At 42.6% G+C, this 20,800-nt stretch overlaps 1 pseudogene; it reads right to left on the minus strand.

Annotated features, from left to right (window-relative positions):
• Nucleotides 1-20,800, minus strand: part of LOC123425881 — an 82,485-nt pseudogene that overhangs the window by 45,777 nt on the left and 15,908 nt on the right.

Genomic DNA, 20,800 nt, shown 5'->3' on the forward strand with positions numbered 1-20,800 from the left:
GTGATCCAGCCTCTCCACGGCTAATCAAACATTTTCCCACAAATAATGAGAAATACCGAAGCACAGGAAAATGTATGCTGGCAATTCTAGCGCGAGACACTCCTCTCTCGTCTCCAACAACAACAATACCTATGAAATCCTCCAAGTCCCGTGGACGAGGGTCATGAATATCCCCAACATAAGGTAATTTGCATACATTGCAAAAATCCTGTAGCATCATGCATTGGGGGATGTCGTATAACATGAACTCAACCATGGGAGGATTCTTCCTCGGATAAAAGTTGAAGCTTCGAACGAAAATATTGGTGAGGAGGAGGTATTGTGAGCACTTATCTTCAACGAACGCGGTAAGACCTGTGTTCTCCACCAAGTAATAAAAGTCTTCATAAAGCCCAGCGGCGCGTAAAAATTCATCACTTGGCCACTCGCACGCTCGAACTTCTGTGACTCAAGGAACTACGTACTTGGGGTGGTTCTTCTCATCCTCCTTGGGGGTACGGCTTAAAGAGCCTCTCAAGAACCTCCTCATCCTTTTCCTTTTCTAGCTCTGAAAAATTCTGAAATTTTTAGAGACTTCGAAAGAAAAGTGAGTAAGGATTAACCCAACTCGTAGCAACTACTCCTACTAGTGCCTAGAGACAGTATCACGCGCTAAAACTACTGGGGACCAGCTAAAATAAACATTTCAAGCTCAAGAACAGGGTCACCAAGGTAGCAAGAATACGCGAAGGATAAAGCACTAGAGCAAAAACTAATTGGACCAATGGGGGAGTCACTTACCAAGGAGTAACTTCCCCAAAACGGTTAGGAGAATGGTGCTTTGAGCAAGGAGATCGAAAATTACAGCCAAATGAGCAAGAACACGGGTTTGAGTTGTGAAACGATTTTTCTGGAGGTGGAAGAAGAGGATGGGAGCTGGAATGAGTGGAGGGGGTCCCTGTGGGCCCCACAAGCTTGGTAGCCGCCACCAAGGGGGGAGGGGGGGGGCGACGGCTACAGGGCTTGTGGCCCACTGGCGTGGCCCCCAGACCAGCTCTTAGTCCCAGTATTTTTCAAATATTTCAGAAAAAATCATACTAGATTTTCAGGACCATCGGAGAACTTTTATTTTCGAGGTATTTTTCTCCGGGACGCTAAAACAGGAAAAACTAAACTAAATCTATCATTTTTCTTCTAGGCAATAGAAAGTGAAAGCTTAAAACAGAGGTATGTGACTCTTTGATTCATCCATTTCATGGTCATCGAAAGAAATCCGTCAATGGGATTGATCAAATCCTCATGACAAAAACCTTTTCAAATCGCAAGAGGAAACGGAGAATTGTCGAATAGCCACTAAGTCACCTCAATGGGGATATGTATCTCCCCAACAAGCAAATCATACTTCATATTGACACGAGGAATAGGGCATGTAAAGCTCCCAATAAGAATCGATGAATTTTTTTTGATAGCATTGATGCAATGTACTTGATATCGTTTCTTCGGAAAGTGCACTGTATGCTCATTACCGTTGACATGGAAAGTGACATTGCCTTTGTTGCAATCTATAACAGCCCCTGCAGTGTTTAAAAATGGTCTTCCAAGGATGACAGCCATGGCATCGTCCTCGCGAATATCCAAGATAACAAAGTCTGTTAAGATAGTGGTGTTAGCAACCACAACAGGAACATCCTCCCAAATGCCGATAGGGAAAGCAGTTGATTTGTCGGCCATTTGTAGAGAAATTTCAGTGGGTGTCAACTTATCCAGTTCAAGTCTACGATAAAGAGAGAGCGGCATAACACTAACACCGGCTCCAAGGTCACATACGGAGTTCTTACGTAGTTTCCTTTAATGGAGCAAGGTATAGTAGGCACTCCGGGATCACCAAGGTTTTTAGGAGTTCCACCTTTGAAAGTGTAATTGGCAAGCATGGTGGAGATCTCAAGATCTGGTATCTTCTGTTTATTGGTCACGATATCTTTCATGTACTTGGCATATGGAGACATTTTGAGCATATCAATTAATCGCATCTACAGAAAGACGAGTCTTATCATCTCAATGAAGCGCTCAAAATCCTCATCATCCTTTTTCTTGGATGGCTTAGGAGGAAAGGGCATGAGTCTCTGAACCTATGGCCCTCTTTCTTTACCATGCTTCCTAGCAGTGAAGTCATTCTTATCGTATCTCTTAGGTTGTGGGTTATCAGGATTAACCGTAGGTTCAATCTCCACATCCTCATCATTGCTAGGTTGAGCAATATTATGAACATCGCTGTCCATATTGTCACCAGGTTCATGTTCATCACCAGATTGTGTTTCTGCATCAGACGCAGAAATATCATTTGGTTCTTCAGGTGTGATAGTATTTGGTGAACTGACATGTAGGTTTCTATCATCCTTCTTCTTCTTAGGATGACTGGGTGTATCAACATTAATTCCTAGAGAATCTTGATCAATTCTCTTAGGATGGCCTTCAGGATACAATGGTTCCTGAGTCTTTTTGCCTCCTCTAGTAATGACTCTGACAGAGTTGTCATTTAATTCATTGAACAAGTCATTTTGAGCTTTAAGTACTTGTTCTACCTGAGTAGTAATCATAGAGGCATGTTTACTCAGAAGCTTCAGATCATTGACATTTTTGTCCACACAAGCACTTAAATGACTAAGCATACGAGTACTTTGTTCCAAATGTCTGCTAACATAATCATTGAAACTCTGTTGTTTGGCAACAAAGTTGTCAAATTCATCAAATCATAGGCTAGCAGGTTTGTCAAAAGGAATATCACTCTCATCAAACCTACGCAGAGAATTCACTTCTACTACTTGTATCGGGTTATAGAGACCATGGATCTCTTCGATAGGTGGTAGATTTTTGACATCTTCAGATCTAATGCCTTTCTCTTGCATATATTTCTTGGCTTCTTGCATATCTCCGGGACTGAGGAATAGAATACCTCTTTAGTTAGGAGTTGGCTTAAGAGGTGGTTCGGGAATAGTCCAAGCATTATCGTTGATCAAGATGTTATTCAGAAGGACCTCACCTTGTTCTATAGTTCGTTCCCTAAAAACACAACCGACACAACTATCTAGGTGGTCTCTAGAAGCATCGGTAAGTCCGTTATAGAAGATATCGAGTATCTCGTTCTTCTTAAGAGGGTGATCAGGCAAAGCATTCTGTAGCTGGATGAGCCTTCCCCAAGCTTGTGGGAGACTCTCTTCTTTGAGTTGAGAAAAGTTGTATATTTCCTACAAGGCAGCTTGCTTCTTATGGGCTGGGAAATATTTCTCACAGAAGTAACAGACCATATCCTTCAGATCCAGGAGCAAGAGAAGTGAACCAGGCTTTAGCGTCATCCTTTAGAGAGAAAGGAAACAACTTAAGGATATAGTAGTTGCGGATCTTCTCCTCACTAGTGAAAAGGGTGGCTATATCGTGTAGTTTGGTAAGATGGGCTACGGCCATCTCAGACTCATAACCGTGGAAAGGATCAGATTCGACTAGAGATATTATCTCAGGGTCGACAGAGAATTTCTCAGCGTCATAGGCATCCTTACACGCAAGAAAATCGTCAGCTATCTCTCCCTCCATAACATAACCCTCAGGTATATCAGGCAATTCATATCTAGGAGAGCTAGATCTAGCAGGAGCAACAGCAGGTTCTATCTAATAGTATCGGCAGTTTCAGAAGCATCACGAGCATTGGCAGTAACTCTAGCAATATGAGCATCAAGGAATACCCCTAGTGGCATATCAAGCAAAGTGGTATCTCTAGCAGTATCAAGCATAGCATCATCAGGCAAAATAGCATCTCTAGCATCATCAGGCAAAGCAGTATCAACCATAACATCATCAGGCAAAATAGCATCTCTAGCATCACCAGGCATAGCATCTCTAACAGTGTCAGGCATAGCAGCATCATAAGCATCATCAAGCACAGGCGACATATCAAGATTTCTAGCAGGAGGTGGTGTCGCAAACTAACTCATAACTGAAGGTGAATCAAGTGTAGAGCTAGATGGCAGTTCCTTACCTCCCCTCGTAGTTGAGGGCAAAACTTTGGTTTTTGGATCTTTTAGATTCTTCATAGTGATCAACAGATATAAATCCCAAGTGACTCAGAGAATACAGCAATCGCCTCCCCAACAACGGCGCCAGAAAAATGCTGTTAGCAGATCCCTGGCAATGGCTAGAAAAATGCTATTCTTGATTGCTCAACAATTAGAAATTGTCTTGCAATAGCCCACCATCGCGTGGGATCGAGGCAGTTTTTGAGGGTAGACTATTCAACCCAAATTTGTTGGTTCGCACGACGGGAAGTGAAAGTATATTCTCAAGTATTAGCAGCTGAATGTGTCAGATTCAACCACACTTGAAAGATTAGTATCTGCAAGAAAAGTGTCAACAACAAAGTAGTATGGTAACAACGGTGCCAGAAACGATCTCTTGACGGAAGACTATTCCTAACTGTCGTATCAATGGCGCCAAAAGTTGCCCGTGGACGGGAAATATTCTTTCCCGGCAACGGTGCAAGAAAAAGTATTGTAGCAGGTAGCAGAAGTGACATCAGTGGCAAGGAACAACAGTAGTGACAGCAGTAGCAAGTAGCAACAGTAGCAAGTAGGAGTTGCAGCACGACAAAGCAAGTAACAGTAGCAGCAAGTAACAGTATCAGCAACAATAGTAACAGCAGTAGAGCAAAACAAGTAATGGAAGCAACAACAGTAGTAACAGCAGCAGAGCAAAACAAGTAACGACATCAGCAACAGTAGTAACAGCAGCACAACAAAACAAGTAACGGCAGCAGCAACAGTAGTAACAACAGCAGAGCAAAACAAGTAACGACAGCAGTGGGACAAACTCGTAGGCAATGGGTCGGTGATTTGTTTAGATGACATTCATCATGCAACAGTTATAACACGGAGAGATATGTGGCTCGCTCCCGTTCGTCAATGTGATGTAGGCATGCATTCTGTGTGTCGTCATACGTGCTTAGGGAAAAGAACTTGCATGACATCTACTGTTCATCCCTCCCGTGGCGGTGGGGTCCAAAAGGAAACTACCGATATTAAGGTTCTCCTATTAATAAAGAACCGGACCAACGCATTAGCACTTGGTGAACATATGAACGCCTCAAACTATGGTCATCACCGGGAGTGGTTCCGGTTATTGTCACTCCGGGGTTGCCGGATCATAACACATAGTAGGTAACTACAACTTGCAAGATCGGATCTACAACACACATATATTGCTAACAACATAATAATTTCCGATCTGAAATCATGGCACTCGGGCCCTAGTGACAAGCATTAAGCATGGCAAAGTAGTAGCAACATCAATCTCAGAACATAGTGGATACTAGGGATCAATCCCCGTCAAAACTAACTCGATTACATGATAGATCTCATCCTACTCATTACCGCCCAGCGAGCCTATGAATAGATTACTCACGAACGATGAAGAGCTTCATGGAATTGGAGAGGGAAGAAGGTTGATGATGACGATGGCGACGATTTCCCCTCTCCGAAGCCCAAAACGGACTCCACATCTGCCCTTCAGATGAAGAATAGGATGTGGCGGCGTCTCCGTATCGCAAACGCGACGAAATCTTCTATCTTTATTTTTTCTGGGATGAAAGTGAATTTATAGAGCTAAGTTTGGGGGCAGCAGAGCCATGTGGGCCCCACAAGCTTGGTAGCCGCCACCAGAGGGGGCTACACGACTTGTGGCCCTCTGGCCCATCCCCTCCGGTGGATCTTTGCGCAGGTATTTTTCATATTTTCGAGAAATATTCTCCGTAAATTTTCAGGACGTTCCGAGAACTTTCATTTCTGCACAAAAACAACACCATGGCAATTCTGCTGAAAACAGCGTCAGTCCAGGTTAGTTCCATTCAAATCATGCAAATTAGAGTCCAAAACAAGGGCAAAAGAGTTTGGAAAAGTAGATACGATGGAGACGTATCAGGGGCCGCGCCATGCAGGCTTGTCGGCCCCCTGGAGGTCCCCTGACCTAGATCTTGTGCCTATAAATTCCCAAATATTCCCAAAAAAAATCAGGGGAGCATCGTAATCACTTTTCCGCCGCCACAAGCTTCTGTCTTGGCAAGATCCCATCTGGGGCACGTCCTGGTGCCCTGCCAGAGGGGGATTCAGACACGGAAGGATTCTCCATCAACACCATGACCTCTCCGATGATGCGTGAGTAGTTCACCATAGACCTACGGGTCCATAGCTAGTAACTAGATGGCTTCTTCTCTCTCTTGGATCTTCAATACAAAGTTCTCCATGATCTTCATGGAGATCTATCCGATGTAATCTTATTTTGCGGTGTGTTTGTCGAGATCCGATGAATTGTGGATTTATGATCATATTATCTATGAATCTTATTCGAGTTTCTTCTGATCTCTCTTATGCAAGATTTCATATCCTTGTAATTCTCTTCGAGTTGTGGGTTTTGTTTGGCCAACTAGATCTACGATTCTTGCAATGGGAGAAGTGCTTGGTTTTGGGTTCATACTGTGCGGTGACCTCACCAAGTGACAGAAGGGGTAGCGAGGCACGTATCGTGTTGTTGCCATCAAGGGTAAAAAGATGGGGTTTTCATCATTGGTTTGAGATTATCCCTCTACATCATGTCATCTTGCTTAAAGCGTTACTCTGTTCGTCATGAACTCAATACACTAGATGCATGCTGGATAGCGATCGATGTGTGGATTAATAGTAGAAGATGGAGAAAGTATCGGTCTACTTGTCTCGGACGTGATGCCTATATGCTAGATCACTGCCTTAGATATCGTCATGACTTTGCACGGTTCTATCAATTGCTCGACAATAATTTGTTCACCCACCGTAATACTTGCTATTTTGAGAGAAGTTTCTAGTGAACACTATGGCCCCCAGGGTCTACTCCTCACCATATTTTCAGCCTTACACTTTTTACTACGTTGGACTTTCCGCCTTAATATCTCACTTTTGCAAACAATCTTGAAGGGATTGACAACCCCTTTGAAGCGTTGGGTGCAAGTTTGTTTGTGTTTGCGCAGGTACGTTGGACTTGACGAGACCCTCCTTCTGGATCAATACCTTGGTTCTCAAACTGAGGGAAATACTTACTGCTCCTGTGCTGCATCACCCTTTCCTCTTCAAGGGAAAAACCAACGCAAGCCCAATCTCCATCAACGTGTCAATTTCTGGCGCTGTTGTTTGAGAAGTAGCAGATGTCAGGCCCAATCGCGCTCGCAAGGTACATGAGTGAACCGATTATTTGAGAGTATCTCAATTGATCTCTCTCTATCCTCTTGTTCTTTCAAAGTGTCATGCTCGGATCATAAGGTGTTGGAGAATGCTTGCTATCAGTAAAGCCGAAACAACTCAAGATCTTCTCAACATAGTGTGATTGCGTTAACGTAATCCCACTCTCATCCTTAATAAGCTTACTGTTCAGAATTACATTAGCTTCTCCCAGATCCTTCATATCAAAGCACTTTGATAGGAAAGACTTGACCTCGTTTATCACACTCATGCTTGTACCGAAAATCAGTATGTCATCAACATACAAGCACAATATAACACTATCGCCCCCACCACGGCGGTAGTAAACGCACCTATTAGCCTCATTAATGACAAAGCCCGCAGAAGTTAAAGTTCTGTTGAACTTCTCATGACATTGCTTAGGTGCTTGCTTCAGCCCATAAAAAGATTTTAACAATTTGCACACCTTTTTCTCTTCACCTTTTACCATAAACCCGTCAGGCTGATCCGTATAGATTTCCTCTTCGAACTCTCCATTAAGGAAAGCTGTCTTTACGTCCATTTGATGAACGATCAGACCATAAGAGGCAGCCCGGGAAAGTAGTACACGAATGGTGGTTAGTCTAGCAACATGTGAATATGTGTCAAAGTAATCTTCGCCTTCTCGCTGAGTGTAGCCCTTGGCTACAAGTCGTGCCTTGTACTTCTCACTAGTACCATCAGGCCTTAGCTTCTTCTTGAACACCCACTTACAACCCACTGGCTTACAACCATATGGTCGCTCAGATAATTACCACGTTCCATTAGAAAGAATGGAGTCCATCTCGTTATGGACAACTTCTTTCCAGTCATCTGCATCTTGAGATGCAAATGCCTCTACAATGGACGTAGGAGTATTGTCCACAAGGTACACAATGAAGTTATCACCAAAGGAATTTTCAACCCTCTGTCTCTTACTCCGTTTAGGAGCTTCATTATCATACTTCTCAAGGACTTTCTCAACATGTGGTTGTTCAGAGTAATCATTAGATGTACTAGATTTAGGAATTAACTCAGAAGAAAATTCAGCAAAGCTATGCATATCTTTCATAGGAAACATATTCTCAAAATATGTTGCATCACGAGATTCCATAATAGTATCAACATGCATATCGGGTACCTCAGATTTAACCACTAAAAATCTATAACCAATGCTACGCTGAGCATAGCCTAGAAAGATACAATCCACTGTCTTTGGTACGAGTCTGCGTTTCTTTGGAATTGGAACGTTGACTTTCGCCAAGCATCCCCAAGTGCGCAAATACGAAAGTGATGGTTTTCTCCCAACCCACTCCTCATAAGGGGTTTTCTCTTTGTTCTAGTTTGGAACTTTATTTAGGACATGACACAAAGTCAATAAAGCCTCCCCCACCATGCCTTAGATAAACCAGCAGTGTCCAACATGGAATTCACCAAGTCGGTCAGCGTGCGGTTTTTCCTCTCAGCAATCCTGTTTGATTGGGGCAAATAGGGAGGCGTCCTCTCATGACTAATACCGTGTTCCTCACAGAATTCATCAAAGATTTTAGAGAAATACTCTCCACCATGATCCGACCTAAGACGCTTGATCTTTCTCTCTAATTGATTTTCTACTTCAGCCTTATAGATTTTAAAGTAGTCTAAAGCCTCATCCTTAGTTTGCAACAAATAAACATAGCAGAATCTAGTAGCATCATCAATTAACGTCATGAAATATCTATTTCCACCTTTTGTCAACACACCATTCATCTCGCACATATCATAATGTATGAGTTCTAGAGGTGCCAAATTTCTCTCCTCGGCTGCCTTGTGAGGCTTTCGAGGTTGCTTAGATTGCACACAGCTATGTCACTTAGAACCTTTGGCAACGGTGAAAGTAGGAATTAAACTAAAGCTGGAAAGTCTGCTCATTAAACCAAAATTAATATGACATAAACGAGAGTGCCACACATTAGCATCCGAATCCACACTGCCACAAATATGGTTTACTGACTTATTACAAAAATCCGATAATGAAAAGCGGAACAAGCCTCCGCACTCATACCCTTTACCAATAAATTGTCCAAACTTTGTCACATACTTTATTGGACTCCAAGACTAACTTAAATCCATCTCTGCAAAGAAGAGATCCACTAACGAGATTCTTGTTCATAGTGGGGACATGCTGCACGTTCCTCAGCTGCACGTTCTTCCCCGAAGTAAACTTCAGATCTACCATGCCAACACCACGAACAGTAGCATGTGATCCATTCCCCATTAAGACGGAAGAATCCTGTTCGACCTGATAAGAAGTGAACATAGAAATGTCAGCACACACATGAACATTAGCACCCGTATCAATCCACCAGCAAGGAGATTGAAAAACTGAAAGCACATACGGTAAATTACCATACCCATCAGTATTGCTAACGGTCACCATATTGACATTCTTGGCCTTCCCTTTCTTGTCTGCACGATCTGGGTAGTCCACAGAGAAGTGGCCGGGCTCTCCACAAGTGTAGCACTTTAGCTCAGCTTTGTTCATCATCATCTTCTTCTTCTTGAAAGAAGTAGTCTTGGTGGACATGTTGAAGGCAGGTTTTCTCTTAGCCTTGCTCTGGCCGTGGTGATGGTTTTTGTGCACCATGTTGGCGCTAGACTGACCTTCACCACCTCTCTCAGCAGTGTCCTTAGCCCGAGCCTTCTCCTCAACATCAAGAGATGCTATCAGGTTTTCAACCGATATCTCCTGTCTCTTGTGTTTGAGAGTTGTGGCGAAATTCCTCCACGAGGAAGGTAGCTTAGCAATAATGCAGCCAGCCACAAACTTTTTAGGTAAGTCACACTTAGAGTGCTCAAGTTCCTTAGCAATGCACTATATCTCATGAGCCTGTTCGACTACAGAACGGCTGTTAGCCATCTTGAAGTCATGGAAGCTCTCCATGATGTACAGTTCACTCCAAGCATCTGCTACACCGAACTTAGCGATCAGTGCCTCCCAGAGCTCTTTGCCATCTGTATTGTGCATGTACACATCGACCAACTTGTTGCTAAGAGCACTCAAAACAAGTCCCACAAAGGCAGTATTGGTTTCCTTCAACTTGTTCTGATCCTCGTCAGATATAGTTTTTTCAGGTAAACGCTGACTAGCCTCGAACACATTCAGAGATCACAACCACAACGTGGTCTTGTACTGCCATCTCTTAAAGTCCAAACCGGTAAACTTGTCCGGCCTCAAAGCATCAGATAGATGTCCCATGCTTAACTCAGGAAATTGCCTATAACAATAATTAGGTTTTTGGATTGTTGAATAAATAGGCAAAATTTCCATGATTAATTCCAGAATATAAAGCATGACGATACTAGCTACTAACATGTGAAACTCTAACATACTAGATGCAGTAGACAACATGAATAGCAGCAACACAGTATAGCAAAACATGTACACATCTAACATGTTCATCAGGCCAACGGGAACACGACGCACATATCGACCATTTGCAGATGAAGCAGACTTGTTCGGTGCAGCTATGTTGTTGACAATGACGGGACGAAGTAGACGACGCTTGAGGCGGTGGTACGCAACACCGCCCGACTTGCTAGGTAGACGACCCGTTGTGGAAGCAGCGAGTAGTCGCGTAGAGTGCTTCCCAAAAAACTAATTTTCCCTCTCCCGTACAGATCACAAAGGCGGCTGGTTCCGAAGACCTGCTCTCCTGTTCGCCGGTGGACGCCGGCGCTCGGGATGGAATAGACTATGGTGGCGGTGCAAGGAACGAGGAGTGGCAAAACCCTAGATTGGTTTCGGTGTGTATACAGCGCCCACGGCGCGTGCCTTTTATAGTGCGGTTCAGAAAACATTAACGGAGGAGGAGGAGGAGGAGTCGCGAGAGGCTCTCCTCTTCTCACTCACTTACAAGTGCTACAATACTCCACCTTATAAGGTGGTGTATGATACGTCTCAAACGTATCTATAATTTTTGATGGTTTCATGTTGTTATCTTGTCACCTTTGGATGTTTTATGTACCTTTTATATCTTTTTTGGAACTAACTAATTAATTCAGTGCCAAGTGCCAGTTCCTGTTTTTTCTGTGTTTTTGGCTCTTCTCAGATCTGATTTTGGAACAGAGTCCAAACGGAATAAAATCCCCGAAATGATTTTTTCCTGAACGGAAGAAGATCAGGGGGCTTGAGGGCCAAGCGAGGAGGGCTACATGGGGACCACAAGCCCCCTATCCGCCACCGGGGGGGGGGGGGGGGCGGCCAGCAGACTTGTGGCCTCCCTGGCGCCCCCCTGACCTAACTCCTTCGCCTATATATTCCCTAAAATACAGAAAAAAAATCAAGGGATCCACGAAAATACTTTTCCGCCGCCGCAAGCTTCCGTTTCCGTGAGATCTCATCTGGAGACCCTTCCCGGTGCCCTGCCGGAGGGGACTCTGGAGTTGGAGGGCTTCTACATCAACATCATCGCCCCTCCAATGACTCGTGAGTAGTTCACTTCAGACCTATGGGTCCGTAGTTAGTAGCTAGATGGCTTCTTCTCTCTCTTGGATCTTCAATACAAAGTTCTCCATGATCTTCATGGAGATCTATCCGATGTAATCCTCTCTGGCGGTGTGTTTGTCGAGATCCGATGAATTGTCGATTTGTGATCAGATTATCTATGATATATATTTGAGTCTTCGCTGATTTCTTTTATGCATGATTTGATATCCTCGTAAGTCTCTCCGAGTCTTGGGTTTTGTTTGGCCAACTAGATCGATGATTCTTGCAATGGGAGAAGTGCTTGGTTTTGGGTTCTTACCATGTGGTGACCTTTCCGAGTGACAATAGGGGCAACGAGGCACACATCGTGTAGTTGCCATCAAGGGTAACAAGGTGGGCTTTGTCGTAGATATGAGATTGTCCATCTACATCATGTCATCTTGCTTAAGGCGTTACTCTGTTCTTTTGGACTTAATACACTAGATGCATGCTGGATAGCGGTCAACGTGTAGAGTAATAGTAGTAGATATAGAAAGTATCGGTCTACTTGTTTTGGATGTGATGCCTATAGATATAATCATTGCCATAGATGACATCACGACTTTGCGCGGTTCTATCAATTGCTCGACAGTAATTTGTTCACCCACCGTCTACTTGCTTTCATGAGAGAAGCCACTAGTAAACACTACGGCCCCCGGGTCTATTCACATCTTTCGTTTCCACTTTCGCTTTTACTTTGCTTTGTTACTTTGTTGCTTTCAGTTCTCACTTGGCGAACAATCTATAAGGGATTGACAACCCCTTCATAGCGTTGGGAGCAAGCTTTTTGTGTTTGTGGAGGCACTTGTGATACTCCTTCACTGGATTGATACCTTGGTTCTCAAACTGAGGGAAATACGTACCACCGCTGCGCTACATCACCATTTCCGCTTCGAGGGAACACCAACGCAAGGCTCCAAGGCCACGGGGGAAATCCTTTGCATATTTTCCTAGGAAGTCCCTTAAGGCATAGTCGTAGCAGAAGGATTCCTGGTGCCGTTGCTGAGGAGTATCAAGAACAATCTCCCGTCAACACACCTATTTCTGGCGCCATTGGAAGGTCTTTTGTTGCACGAGCAGAAGTATTTCTGGCGCCGTTGCCGGGGAAGGAGAGATCTATCCAAGTAGGTCTCACAAACTCATCTCTTGCATTTACTTTTTTGCCAGTTGCCTCTCGTTTTCCTCTCCCCCACTTCACATTTGCCGTTTTCATTTGCCTTTCTCCTTTGCCTTTTTCGTTTGCCTTTTCGTTCGCCCTTTTCTCTCGCTTGCTTTCTGTTCGGTTGTGTGCCATGTGCCTTCATTATGCTTGCATCTTCGCTTGCTGAAAATCTAGTGATATGGATCCTCAACCACTTGCTAATCTATTTAAGAGATCCAATTATGTTGATCCAATTGCTAGTAAGTTGAGGGCACTTGACTATTTTTATGGAGTTTTGCTTGAGATGCGTGAATCTGAAAATTGCGAGGAAGAAATTTATGAAGTGATTCACGAGGGCTCCTTGGATGAAAAGCATTATTGCAACAGTTTCACTATAAATTCTATTAGTGATAATCATGCTAAAAATATGCAAAACCCTAAGCTTGGGGATGCTAGTTTTGCTATGACCACTACTTGTTGCAATAATCATGATTGGGGTGATGATCTTTCTTATGATCTTGAAAATTTGTTTAAACCTCATGAGGAATATGATATTTGCAATGATATTGAAAGTGGTTTTGGAGAAGTCATGACTTTAGTTGATGATAATCCTACTATTTTTGAAGAGCGTCAACTTTGCATGCATGTGGATCATGAAAAGAATATCCTTTGTGATAGTTACATTATTGAATTTGAATATGATCCCATATGTAATTTCTATGAGAGAGGAAAATATTTTGGTAGAAACTCTCATGTTACCAAATTACCTCTCGTTATGTTGAGATTGCTATTGTCTCTTTCTTCTTCCTTGCATTTGGCAGCTATTGATTGTCTTGACAATTTGTTCTCCTATAAAATGCCTATGCATAGGAAGTATGTTAGTCTTAAATGTGATTTTCACATGCTTTAGGATGCTCTCGTTGTGCTTCAATTGTTGTCTTTTGTGAGAGCATCATCGAATGCCTAGCTAAGGGCGTTAAAAAATAACGCTTGTTGGGAGGCAACCCAACGAATCTATCCTTTTTCTTTCTGTTTTGTGTTTTCCACACTTTCATAATTCCGTTATGATTGTGTTTTTTGTGTTTCTTTTTGCGTTTGTGCCAAGCAAAACCGTTATGATTAGTCTTGGGGATGATCGTTTGGTCATGCTGGAAAAGACAGAAACTTTCTGCTCACGAAAAGAATTTTCTTTTTTTTCTGTAAGAGATTTTGAGTTGATTCTTTTTGCTGCTGATTGCCACGCAAATTCTTCGGACTTCCGTAATTTTTCAGAATTTTTGAAGTACCATAAGTATACGAAGTATACAGATTGCTACAGACTGGTCTTCTGTTAACAGATTCCGTTTTTGCTGTGTTGGTTGCTTATTTTGATGAAACTATGGATAGTATCGGGGGGTATTTGCCATGGAAGATTGAAAATACAGTAACCCAACATCAGCATAAGTAGAATTTAATTTTGCTACAGTACCTAAGGAAGTGGTGGTTTGCTTTCTTATACTAATGTTATCACGAGTTTTTGTTTAAGTTTCGTGTTGTGAAGTTTTCAAGTTTTGGGGGAAGTTCTTATGGAAAAAGAGATAAAGAGTGGCAAGAGCTCAAGCTTGGGGATGACCAAGGCACCCCAAGAGATTCAAGGATGCCGTAAGAGCCTAAGCTTGGGGATGCCCCGGGAAGGCATCCCCTCTTTCGCCTTCAATCCATCGGTAACGTTACTTGGGGCTATATTTTTATTCACCACATGTTATGTGTTTTTGCTTGGAGCATCTTGTATCGTAGGAGTCTTTCATTTTTGTTGTGTCAGAATCATCCTTGCTGCACACCAAGAGATAGAGACATGCACTCACCGTGATTTTGTCGAGCTTCACTTATATCTTTTGGTAGACAATTCAGCTCACATGTGCTTCACTTATATCCTTTGAGCTAGATACTTTTGCTCCATGTGCTTCACTTATATCTTTTAGAGCACAGCGGTGCGTGGCTTGGTAGTTGATCTATGCTTTGAAAGTAGTCTCAAAAGGGGTAGTTATCCAAAGGGATACGAAAACTTCCACCTTCATGTGCATTCAATAGTTAGAGAAGTTTGATTCATCTCAATTAGTTTTGAGTTGTGGTTTTGGTAATATTGAAGTTATGCTAGTAAGGTGTTGTGGATCTAGAAATACTTGTGTTGAAGTTAGTGATTCCCGTAGCATGCACATATGGTGAACCGCTATGTGCTGAAATCTGAGCATGATTAGTCTTTTGATTGTCATCCTTTGCGTGGCGGTCGGGATCGCGCGATGGTTTATACCTACCAACCCTTCCCCTAGGAGTATACGTTGAATGCTTTGTTTCGATTACTAATAAAACTTTTGCAACAAGTATATGAGTTCTTCATGACTAATGTTGAGTCCATGGTTTAGATGCACTTTCACCTTCCACCATCACTATCTTCTAAGTGCCGTGCAACTTTCGCCGGTGCACAAAACCCACCATTAGCCTCCCTCAAAATAGCCACCATACTTACCTACTATGGCTTTTTCAAAGTCATTCCGAGATATATTGCCATGCAACTACCACCATGACATGTGCCACCACTTCTACATTGCCATTGCATGATCATAATATAGCTAGCATGATGTTTCCATTGATGTCTATGCCATGCTAGATCATTGTCGCGGTACACTACCAAAGGCATTCCATATAGAGTCATCATTGCTCGAAGTTCTGAGTTGAAAGTGTGATGATCATCATTGATGGAGCATTGTCACATGTGAGAAATAAAAGAGGCCAAAGATGCCCACCAAAATAAAAATAAAAAAATAAAAAAAGAGGCCAAAGATCCCACAAAAAATGAGAGAAAAAGAGAGAAGGGACAATGCTACCACCTTTCCACACTTGTGTGCATATTAAGCACCATGATCTTCATGATTGAGAGTCTCTCGTTTTGTCACCACCATATAGCTAGTGGGAAATTTTTATTATATAACTTGGCTTGTATATTCCAATGATAGGCTTCCTCAAAATTGCCTTAGGTCTTCGTGAGCAAGCAAGTTGGATGCACACCCACTAGTTTTCTTTAAGAGCTTTCACATACTCTTAGCTCTAGTGCATCTTTTTTTATGGCAATACCTACTCATTCACATTGATATCTGATGACCCAAAAGTATAGGGGATCAATCGTAGTCCTTTCGATAAGTAAGAGTGTCGAACCCAAAAAGGAGCAGAAGGCTCTTATAAACGGATTTCAGCAAGGTAATAACTGCAAGAACTGAAAGTAGCGGTAACAAGTGATTGTGTAGCGAGGTGAAACGTAGCAAGCAAAAAGTAACAAGTAACAAGTAGTAGCAACGGTGCAGCAAGTTTCCCAATCCCTTTTGTAGAAAGGGACAAGCCTGAACAAAGTCTTATAGGAGGAAAAACGCTCCCGAGGACACACGGGAATTTCTGTCATGCTAGTTTCATCATGTTCATATGATTCGCGTTCGTTACTTTGATAGTTAGATATGTGGGTGGACCGGCGCTTGGGTACTGCCCTTACTTGGACAATTATACCACTTATGATTAACCTCTCTCGCAAGCATCCGCAACTACAAAAGAAGAATTAAGACAACGTCTAACTATAGCATTAAACTAGTGGATCCAAATCAGCCCCTTACGAAGCAATGCATAGACTGGGGTTTAAGCTTCTCTCACTCCAGCAACCCATCATCTACTTACTACTCCCCAATGCCTTCCTCTAGGCACAAATATGGTGAAGTGTTATGTACTCGACGTTGACATAACACCACTAGAGGAAAAATAACATACAACATATCAAAATACCGAACGAATATCAAATTCACATGACTATTATCAGCATGACTAATCCCATGTCCTCAGGAACAAAAGTAACTACTCACAAAGCATAATCATAATCATGATCAGAGGTGTAATGAATAGCATCAAGGATATGAACATAAACTCTTCCACCAAGTAATCAAACTAGCATCAACTACAAAAAGTAATCAACACTACTAGCAACCTTACAAGTACCAATCGGAGTCGTGAGACGGAGATTGATTACAAGAGATGAACTAGGGATTGGAGAGGAGATGGTGCTGATGAAGATGTTGATGAAGATGCCTCCTCTTTAACGAGAGGTGTCTTGGTGATGACGATGGCGACGATTTCCCCCTCCGGGAGGGAAGTTTCCCCGGCAGGATCGTCCTGTCGGAGCTCTAGATTGGATCTGCTCAAGTTCCGCCTCGTGGCGGCGGCGAAACCACGAAAAAGCTCACTATTGATTTTTTCTGGACCAAAACCCTTCATATAGCAAAAGAGGGGGGCTAGTGTGCCGTCAGGGAGCCCACAAGCCCCCACTCCGCCACCAGGGGGTGGCGGTGGTAGGGCTTGTGGCGCCCTGGCAGCCCCCCTCCGGTACTTCTGTCGCCCAATTTTTTTTAATATAATCCCAAAAAAATCCACGTAACTTTAAAGGGCATTTGGAGATGTGCAGAATAGTGGACTAAGATTTGCTCCTTTTCCAGTCCAGAATTCCAGCTGCCTGAATTCTCCCTCTTCAAATAAACCTTGCAAAATAAGAGAGAAAAGGCATAAATATGGTACCACAAAGTAATATAACAACCCATAAAGCAATAAATATCAACATGAAAGCATGATGCAAAATGGACGTATCAACTCCCCCAAGCTTAGACCTCACTTGTCCTCAAGCGAAAACCAAGTTCCATAAACATGTCCACATGTTTAGGGACAAAGGTGTCGATAAAACATAATACATACATGACGGCATCATGATCACACAAAGAACATCAATACATCATAAAGATTCTTATGGGAGAGTAATAATTCCTTCACAAAGCAAAGCATGAAGCAAAAACCTTACCGAGAAGTAACCAACAATAATCCATAGTCATTGAAGCAATTGCAATTTATCACAACATCAGAAAGAGTCAAATAAGAGCTTGTAAGGCAAACCCACATACTCAATCATCTCTTTTGTTTTCCACAATTGTTAAAACTCACGTGGTACTCATGGTGTCAAAGTTTCAGCTGGACACAAAGGAAGACAGGGGCTTGTAGTTTTGCCTCCGAACGATTTACCTCAATGGTAAAGTCAACAATAATAAAGCATAAGTACTCAACTCCAAGTTGATATATGAATATAGATCTTTCCCAAGCATGTGACGGTAGCCAAGAAAAAGGCAAAAATAGGGAATTGGTGAAGATCACCATGACTCTTACAAGGGCAAAATGTAAAGGTACAAGATAGGCCCTTCGCAGAGGGAAGCAGAGGTTGTCATGCGGTTTTGAGGTTTGAATGTGTGTCCTCTTAGTGCAGAGGAATGCCACTTTATATTGCCTCCTCTGATGAAGAACTTTATTATGCAGTCTGTCGCTTTGATGTCTTCCTCATCACATGTTCGTACAAAGCTTATTTTCCACACACTAATAGATCATACATATTAGAGAGCAATTTTTATTGCTTGCACAGATGACAACTTACTTGAAGGATCTTATTCAATCCATAGGTAGGTATAGTGGACTCTCATGGCAAAACTGGGTTGGAGGTTTATGGATGCACAAGTAGTATCTCTACTTGGTGCGGGAGTTTTGGCTAATATGAGGTGGAAGCAATGGTCACATGCTAAGGGATCTCTAATCATATAACATTTTTTGGAACCAAGCAAACACAATTCATTATGTTGTCTTCTTTGTCCAACATCTACTCCTAAGCATGTAATAGTTTGGTGAGTGCTCACAATTGTAAAAAGTGTCTAAGATGATATATTTGTATGTGAACCTCTCTTTCCTTATTACTTCTTATTAATTGCAACAATGACTGAGGTCTGTGTTGATTTATTCTCAACAAGTTTCAATCGTCGTACGTGTCATAAGTGAAGTTATCACTTTCCATAAGATCGTCTCATGATCTTTCATGCTATCGTTCTTTTCATACTATTGATCACTTCACAAAGCAAAGCCCTTGACTAAGATACTCTTTATTATATAGCTCGTAAGCTCGAATACATCGAGGGAGAGACAAAAGCAAAAGACTCAAACTAAACACTAAAGACTTATTCCTCTAAGAGAAGAAATAAAAACTGAAAAGGAAAGAACTAAAACAATGGTAAAAGCAAAAGATATAAAGGTGATACGATACCAGGGCAACTCCCCCAAGCTTGGTAGAAGCCAAGGGGATTGCCGATACCAATGCTTAGTTTTCTTCCTTCGGTGGTGATGGTGGTGGAGTTGTTGAAGCAGTCTTGAGCTTGTCTAATTTCCACTTGAGCAAAAAGTTCTGCTCACTTATATCGTCATTTTCCTCCTCAAGTTTGAACACTCTATGGGAAAGTTCCTGTTTACTCTCCCGCAAGAAACGAGAAGGGATAAACAAGGTCTTAGGCTTCTTCCTATGGTCAGGGAGGCTTGACTTCTTGAACTCCGCATGAGTGCGTCGAGGTTGAGGTAGAGGAGCCTCCTCTTCATCGGAACTCGTTTGTTCCTTCCCTTTGGGCTCATAGTCCTCTTCCTCATCAGTGGTCCAGCCACATGGTTCCAAGTCCCCATTAATCCTAGAGTTAGCACGATCATCGGCCACATAGATCTCTTCTTATGAATCTTGAGAAGATCATTCTCCCCAACAGATTCCTGAGACATCTTTGCTCTAAATCTGCGGCACACAATAAGCTCGAAACAAAAACATAGGAAAACTGCGCGATACGGAGATCAAAACCTTCGAGCGAGTATATATTGATTTTTTCTGGACCAAAAGGAGTGCACTGCAAGAAAACGGAGTCCGGGAGGCACACGAGGTGCCCACAAGCTTGCCCTCCGCCACCAGGGGGTAGGGGCAGTGGCAGGGCTTGTGGCCGCCTCGTGTGCTCTCCAGACTGCTTTTTTTTCTAATTTTCCAAAAATTCCAAAACGGAGGAAATTTCCTATTGGAAAAGCATCGGAGTCCAATTTCTTACCGAAACAGATAGCTCTTCGTTTTCAGGGTCCGAAACAGGCTGATAAACATCCCTTATGTACTCCTCTGGAGTTATGACATTGATGATATTGGTCTCAACATTTATGGGAGTACCAGAGATGTAATGCTTGATTCTTTGCCCATTGACCACTCTAGGAAAATTTCCTTCCGTGTTATTGATTTTGATGGCACTAGAACGATATAGTTCCTCGATAACATAGGGACCTTCCCATTTAGAGAGAAGCTTGCCTGCAAAGAATCTCAAACGAGAATTGTATAGCAAGACATAATCACCTACATTGAACTCCCGTTTCTGTATTCATTTGTCGTGCCATCTCTTAACCTTTTCCTTGAACAACTTGGCATTCTCATATGCCTGGGCCCTCCATTCATCTATCGAGCTGATATCAAACAACCGCTTCTCACCGGCAAGTTTGAAATCAAAGTTGAGCTCTTTGATTGCCTAATAAGCTTTGTGTTCCAGCTCAAGAGGTAAACGAAGGGCTTACTGTAAACCATTTTATACGGTGACATGCCCATGGGATTCTTATAAACAGTCCTATAAGCCCATAGTGCATCGTCAAGTTTTCTAGACCAATTCTTTCGAGATCTATTGACGGTCTTTTGTAGGATCAATTTGATCTCCCTATTACTCAACTACACTTGACCACTAGACTGAGGATGATAAGGATATGCAACTCTATGGTTGACATCATACTTAGCGAGCATCTTGCGGAAAACACCATGAATGAAGTGTGAACCGCCATCAGTCATCAGATATCTAGGGACTCCAAATCTTGGGAATATGACTTCTTTAAGCATCTTAATGGAGGTGTAGTGATCAGCATTTTTAGTGGGGATAGCTTCTACCCACTTAGTGACATAATCCACACCAACTAAGATGTGAGTGTACCCATTGGAACTTGGGAAGGGTCCCATATAATCAAAGCCCC

The sequence above is a fragment of the Hordeum vulgare genome, chromosome 2H (genome assembly GCF_904849725.1).
Source record: "Hordeum vulgare subsp. vulgare chromosome 2H, MorexV3_pseudomolecules_assembly, whole genome shotgun sequence".
Taxonomy (NCBI): domain Eukaryota; kingdom Viridiplantae; phylum Streptophyta; class Magnoliopsida; order Poales; family Poaceae; genus Hordeum; species Hordeum vulgare.